General features: G+C 59.1%; 1 non-coding gene and 1 pseudogene across 1 annotated transcript; both read right to left on the bottom strand.

The window, feature by feature from the left end:
• Positions 1 to 453: 453 nt before the first annotated feature.
• LOC142766289 (U2 spliceosomal RNA) lies at positions 454 to 640 on the bottom strand. The gene has a single exon (XR_012884469.1). It is a non-coding gene; the product is annotated as a U2 spliceosomal RNA (small nuclear RNA).
• A 4,190-nt stretch (positions 641 to 4,830) lies between these two features.
• Positions 4,831 to 4,995, bottom strand: LOC142766550 (U2 spliceosomal RNA; annotated as a pseudogene).
• Between the last annotated feature and the right edge of the window lie 2,461 nt (positions 4,996 to 7,456).

The raw sequence follows: 7,456 nt of genomic DNA, 5'->3' as shown, positions 1-7,456 counted from the left end.
GGTGAGCGTGCGAGGATGTTTGTTGTAATTAACGAGAGCCAACGGTGGATGAGCTGGTATGAGATGGTGTTCAGAAATGTAGTGTGTGATCAACAAGGCGATGTTCGTCGTGGTGGTCTAGTGGCTGTAAGGTACTCGGCTGCTGACCCGCAGGTTGTGGGATCGAAACCCGTCCGCGGCGGCTGCATTTCCCTGTCGTCAGATAAGGGTGCACGTTAAAGAACCCCAGGTGGTCGAAATTTCCGGAGCCCTCCATTACGGCGTCTCTCATAATCATATGGTGGTTTTGGGACGTCATACCCCACATATCATCATATCGTCATCAAGGTGATGGCTGAGGGCGCCAGCGAGGTCTCGGACACTCGCCGCACCCACGCCGTTTACCTAGATATCCTTGGTAAATTCGAACACTCTTTCTGTCATTGAATTTATTGTCGAACTCACCCCCGCAGGGGTGAGTGGGCCGATCCCGGAGGTAGTGCAATACCGGGCCAACCCGTGGCGGAGGTGAAGCAAGCTTCAAGCACTCCGCCGCATTGCAAAAATAAGTTTAATATCTTGGATCCAAATAGGATCCGTATCAGATATTAAGCTGATAAGAACAGAATTTTTTTTAGTATACTTAATACACAAACATCATAAATGGTTATATAACACAACAAGAAACGGCAATAAAAGGTGTATAAATAAAATCAGGTAACAAAAAGGCTAAAAAGCGTTAGTGGTGTTAGTATGGATAAAAGCGTATAACAATAAAAAACGCGGTATCGCTTCTCGAATAAAAACACAACTATTTACAAAACGCCTATATGGCCACGGTAGATGTCCGTAGAGGCGGCGATCGTGTCTTATACGCAAAGTCTTTTCATTGTCCGCAGGTATCTCTTGGAGCAGAACCTGCGGCAGACACGATCGTTGGCCGGATCCCACGAGCCGAGGCAGCCTACGACGATGGCGTCGACGGAGACGCGCTGGAACCGCTGGAGGAGATGACGCTGTAGAGGGGCGTACTTCTCCTCCTTGACCCTCCGAGCCTCCTGGAACGCCTGCATGCGGTTGTCGAAGGGACAGCAGACGTCCAGGATCAGGGCTTCCTCACCACGGGCCAGGACGAGGTCGGGTCGCAAGCCGGGGACGCCGACCTGCTGGTTCTCCCCGATGACGGTGAACCGCTCCAGGGCCGCCTTCTTGAGGCGCGCAACGATGGCGTTGTGGCGCTCCGTCATGGCCCGGCTCTGCCGCATGCAGTGCCAGAGGACGTGCGGCAGGGTCTCCTCCCCGTACCCGCAGCGTCGGCACCTACCTTCAGCTGCGGGCGCCCACGTTCTTGTGCCGTTCAGGGGGAGGAGATTCAGCCGGGCTCGATGGATGAAGCGCCACTCCCTGAAGCGAGTGTAGCGGCCGGACCTCATGAAGTGAAAACTGGCGGGGTCCGCCGCAACACACGCCATCGCCTTGCCCTGGGACGGCTTCTCCTGGAGAGAACGGTCCCGGTCCTGGTTGAGGATGGCCCGAAGGATCTTGATGAGCTTGTTTCGGTTCCGCGCTGACACCGTGGCCTCTCCGCAGGTGATGCGGGCGCCCTGGTCCAGTAGCTCCCAGGCGACGGACAGGCGACGGGAGGTTTTGCGTGCCTCCGTCCAGACAGACTGCAGCTGGGTCGCAGTCTGCCGGAAGTCGCCCTCCGTTTCGCCCGAGAGGTAGGCCTCGGTGTCGTCCGTGTCCGCCGGTCGCCTCAGCCGCCTCGACACCACCCGGTTGAGCTCCTCCCTCGCTCGCTCCCGGACCTCCAGATCAGTCGACGACAGGAGCTTGAAGGCCCCGTCCACTCGGCAGATGTCGCTGAGCTCCGCCGCAAGAGCGATCCCTGCAGTGCCGGCATGTGCGCTCCCGTACACATACTCGTTTGACGCTCTGGCCGGCACGTACAGGGTCTTCTTGATCAGCGGGCGAAGCTCCTCGTCCAAGCGGTGCCACTCTCCTTTGCTGGCAAGGCCCACCCGCATGGCGAAGTTGAGGGCTGGATACAAAAATGTTTTAATGGAATCCATCCTCTGCCATGGGGTGAGCATGGAGGAGAGTAGCCGTCTGCCGAGATGGATGGCCTCGTCGACCGTCGCCTGGTCCGGTAGTACCCGGAACCCCACAGGACGCCCCACGAACCAGTGCCCCTCGAAGTCCGCAAGTGCCGGGACCGGGACGCTCCCTACGGTGAAAACGGTGGGCCGTGTGCCCACCGGGTAGCGCCCGGACAAGTAGAGGGTGCGGCACTTTGCAGGCTTCAGTCGCAGCCCGAGCGGGTCCGAAAGGGCCGTCACCATGTTGAGGCGGCGCTGCAAGGTGGCGGGATCCCCGGCGAGCAGCTTCAGATCATCGGCGTAGGCAAGGATGTTGTGTTGCCTATCACCTCCCTGCACCGCTCTGATGATGGGGTCCACCACCAGGTTGAAAAGCAGGCCGCTCAGGGGACAGCCTTGGCGTACGCCCGCTCCGATGGCGATGGGCTCCGTGGTGCCATCAGCTGCCACGACGAAGGTGGTGTTGGCGCGGTAGAGTTCCTCCACGATCTCCGCGAAGGGCTCCCCCGCGCCGGCGCCGCGGACAGCGTCGACGAGGGCCTCATGGGCGACCGAGCCGAAGGCGTTGGCGTAATCGAGGAACCCCACGCACAGCTCCCCACCTCCCGTCCTGGCGTCGTCCAGGCGTCCCTGCAGCACGAAGTTGTGTTCGAACACCCCATCGTGCGGCAGGAAGCCCTTCTGACACCTGGACAGTACCGCATGGTCGCCCAACCACCGCTGCAGCCGGGTGGTGAGACATCCGGCATACAGTTTGGTGATCGTTCGACCAAGGGCAATGGGTCGCCAGTTTGTGGGGTCCTCACGGTCACCCTTCTTGTGAATGAGGATCGTCCTTGTCGACTTCCAGCTCCGGGGTGTGCGGCGGTATTTGAGGCAGACGTTGAATACCGCCGCAAGGTACCGCCCTTCAGGGTCCACCTGCCTCCAGTGGTGGTAAGTGAGGCGGTCCTCTCCCGGAGCTGTACTCTCGCACCTTCGGAGCTTGGCTGCGACCTCTTCGTCCAAGAAGGGGCAGAGGTCCAGTTCCTCGTTGGTAGGGGCTCGCGTCCTGAGGATTGTCGTGTCCACTGCTGCCGGGGACCAGAGGCGGGTGTAGTAGCTTTGAAGCGCTCCTGGGTCAATGGGGCAGAGCTGCGAAGGGCCCTGCGCAATCAGCCGGACGGCCCGGCGCCGGTTCTTCCTGTAAAGAGCCTGTATCTGGGAGGGGTTATCGGGATTAATCTCGCGCCGAGGTGGTGTTTGGCGCGAGTCCCGATTGGGCAGCCTCAGGTTGTCAGTAATGGCTGCCTCTGCGCGGTCCAGGATGGTTTCGAACCGCGCCCACTCCTCCTCAGATACGGGCAACCGGCTTAGTGCCCGCAGCTCCGCCGTCATCTCAGCTAGGACCCAGGCACTCTCTGGTCCGGCGGTGTCGGCCACCTCCTCCTGGGTGCCGTATGTGCTGCCGCTGTGTCGGTCGACTCTGCGGGGTGTCATCGCCTCGGGAGAAGGTGGTGGTGGGCTCCCAATGGCTCGCCCCGCAGTCTGCTCTGGAAGCTCCCCCTCTGCAGGACTGCAGTACTCGTCCGAGGGGGAACTTGGTCGTGCTGCCTGGTGGTCAGCTGGGCTGCCCGCCGCATCCTCGACGCCGCCAGGCAGGGGGGTAGGCAGGACCCCCTGTGGAGAGGGTCCTGCAGCGGCGCTTTGGGTGGATGAAGCGGTGGCCTGCTGCTGCTGGTCCGTCTCGCCCGGTGGAGAGCCGGCGCCACTATGCAAGGAAGAGGGGGCCACCACTGAGGGTGTCCCCGGAGTGGCGGCACGTCCGGGCGAGGCCTGCTGTAGGGGGCTGGTGGAACCGGTGGCGCTGGTGGGCGGCTGTCGGGGCGGAGCACCTGCGGCGACGTCCTGCCTGGCCTTCTTCGCCTCCTCCCTCAAGTACCACTGTTGATGGTTGTGTAGGCCCTTCCTTGTGGGGAAGGACCTTGGGCACTTTTGGCACTGGTGCCGGAAGCGCTGGGGAGGGGCGACGGTGGGAACGTTGGCCAGGCATTTGTTGACATGGGCCATTGGTCTTTGGCCCAGGACGTCGCCGCATAGCGAGCAGATGTAAGAGGTGCTCGTAATTCGAGTTCCATGCTCCGCCTCCAGGTGCCGCTCCAGGGACTGCCGCCGAGAGGTCCATGTGGCCGGGTTGTAAGTGGCCCCGCAGCCGAGCTCGCAGCACCCGATGGCAGGAGGCACGGGGAAGTACACTACAAGTGTACTCCCGTTGCGCACTGTCTGGCGCTCCTGCCAAGGGGGGTCGCCGTCGTCCTCGCTGGAGTCCAGGGTTGGACCCCCGGAGGCCATGACCCTATTGCCACGCTAGGCGTGAGGGCCAGGGGGCCTCGGCGAGGACGGGGTGGTCGGCGGCGACCATGACAGGGCCAGGGAGGCCCCCGAGTGCGGCTGCGGCAGGACCAGGACGGCAGGCACAGCACCGGCAAGCAGCAGGCAGGACCAAGCAGCAGGCACGACCAGACGGCAGGGCAGCAGGTCCTGGGGCAGCAAGACCAAGGCAGCAGACCAGGCAGCAACACCAGGGCAGCAGGCAGGCAGCAGGAGGCGGCCGAATCCGAGTAGCAGCAGTGGACAGGGGGTGGGTGGGAGCGAGGGAGAAAGACTCCGCTGTAACCGGGCGGGTATCCGGTTGCCTCTACGAAGATCAGGGAGTGCAGGGCGGTCAAGCTACCACTACACTTTGATCTTAGCCAAAAGGCCGAGAAGCGATCCCGGAGGTAGTGCAATACCGGGCCAACCCGTGGCGGAGGTGAAGCAAGCTTCAAGCACTCCGCCGCATTGCAAAAATAAGTTTAATATCTTGGATCCAAATAGGATTCGTATCAGATATTAAGCTGATAAGAACAGAATTTTTTTATTATACTTGTTAAGCGGTTTATTGGCGGACACTCAGCGATGATTAACGACAGCGACAGTCAATGCGGGGATCGACTCTCTGCGCGAGCTGCTCTTCTTGTTATAAAAAAGGGTGACCCACTGGAAGGCGCTGAAGAGGACGACCCACTGTTCAAAGGCTTTACCACAACTGCCCCGGGTACGAAAAGGGAGCCGCCTGGCGACCTAACAGGTGGTTACAATGAGCGGGTCATGGTAGGCCTTCAGGCGCTCCACGTTAACAATGTCGCGTCCTCGACGACGCATGTCCGAAGATGGTTCGATGGGTTCAATCAAGTAGTTGACTGGGGAAGTGCATTTGACGACACGGTAGGGGCCTTCGTATTTGGGCAATAGTTTTGAAGATAGGCCAGTTGCAGTAGTAGGGATCGAGAGCCAGACGAGCGCTCCAGGGAGGAACGTGGGCGCAGTAGTGCTGGCGTCAGCGCGAGTGACTTTTTGCCGCTCTTGATCATGCGCTGTAAAGGTCCTTGCAAGCTCTCGACACTCTTCAGCAAGCTTGGCTGTAGCAGAAATAGGCGCCCACTCGGACGGATCTGGCTTGTACGGAAGTATAGTGTCGATGGTGTGCGACGGGTGCCTTCCATATAGTAAAAAGAAAGGTGAAAAGCCAGTAGTGCTTTGAGGGGCGGTGTTATATGCGTAGGTGACGAAGGGTAGAATGTCATCCCAATTTGTGTGATCGGCGGCGACGTACTTGGAAAGCATGTCGCCGAGCGTGTGGTTGAAGCGTTCCGTGAGGCCATTCGTCTGCGGGTGGTAAGCAGCAGTTTTGCGGTGAACAACGTTGCACTCTTTGAGAATGGCTTCGACGACTTCAGACAGGAAGACGCGGCCTCGATCACTGAGCAGTTCCTGAGGTGGACCGTGTCGCAGCATGAATCGTTGGAGCAGGAAAGAGGCCACATCGCTCGCTGTAGCAGCGCGGAGAGCGGCAGTTTCGGCGTATCGCGTGAGGTGGTCCACAGCAACAATGGCCCAGCGGTTACCAGCTGACGCTAGTGGAAGTGGCCCATACAAATCGATGCCAACGCGCCCAAACGGCCTTGCAGGGCAAGGTAGAGGTTGCAGACCTACCGGTGACAGTTGTGTTGAAGTTTTGCGGCGCTGACATTCTATGCACGAGCGAACGAATTTCTGCACGTAGCGGTACATGCCGCGCCAAAAGTACCGTTGGCGAATGCGGTGGTAAGTCTTCGATACCCCGGAGTGCGCACATTGCGGATCAGAATGAAAGAATTCGCATATGTCAGAGCGCAGACTGCGAGGTATGACTAGTAGCCACTGGCGGCCGTCACCGTTGTAATTGCGTCGGTGGAGGAGGTCGTCGCGAACGGCGAAATGGTGGGTTTGACGACGCAACGCGCGAGTGGATGGAGTGGATGGATCAGTCAGCAAGTCTATCAGTGAGGCAATCCATTGATCCTTGCGCTGTTCAGTAGCAATGGCATGAATGCTAATCGAAGAAATGGCAAGGTGATACCCCGAGTTGTTGGCATTGTCATCAGGCAAGGGAGAGCGCGACAGGGCGTCGGCGTCAGCATGTTGCCTTCCATTGCGGTATAGCACGCGGATGTCATAGTCTTGCAGGCGAAGTGCCCACCGGGCGAGACGGCCTGAGGGATCTTTCAATGACGACAACCAGCATAGTGCGTGGTGGTCGGTGACGACATCAAATGGGCGACCATACAAATAAGGTCGGAACTTTGCAAGGGCCCAGACGATTGCCAAACATTCCTTCTCGGTGACTGTGTAATTAGCCTCGGCTTTAGTAAGCGTACGGCTCGCATACGCCACGACATATTCCGGGAACCCTGGTTTGCGCTGCGCAAGGACAGCGCCGAGGCCGACACCACTGGCATCCGTGTGTACCTCTGTAGGGGCCGTAGGGTCGTAGTGGCGGAGTATGGGAGGCGACGTCAACAAACGACGAAGTGTTCTGAAAGCGTCGTCGCACTGTGATGACCACGAATGGAGAGGCCCGTTACTTCCGAGAAGTTTCGTCAGCGGCGATATAATAGTCGCGAAGTTTCGAATGAAGCGCCGAAAGTAGGAACACAGTCCTACGAAACTGCGCAGTTCCTTGACGGATGTCGGCTTGGGGAACTCAGTCACGGCCCGAAGCTTGGCTGGATCAGGGAGAATTCCGTCCTTGGACACGACGTAGCCGAGTATTGTCAGCTGCCGAGCTGCAAATTGGCACTTCTTTAGGTTCAGTTGCAGACTGGCGTTGCTCAGACGCGTTAAAACATGCCGAAGGCGTTGAAGATGCGTCGAGAAGTCAGGAGCGAAAACGACGACGTCATCGAGGTAGCACAGGCACGTGTGCCATTTTAGGTCACGCAGAACTGTATCCATCATGCGCTCAAAGGTGGCGGGCGCATTGCACAGCCCAAACGGCATAACGTTGAACTCGTACAAGCCGTCGGGAGTGACAAAAG

This window comes from Rhipicephalus microplus, chromosome 6 (genome assembly GCF_043290135.1).
Source record: "Rhipicephalus microplus isolate Deutch F79 chromosome 6, USDA_Rmic, whole genome shotgun sequence".
Taxonomy (NCBI): domain Eukaryota; kingdom Metazoa; phylum Arthropoda; class Arachnida; order Ixodida; family Ixodidae; genus Rhipicephalus; species Rhipicephalus microplus.
This window is presented reverse-complemented; position numbering and strand designations above follow the sequence as displayed.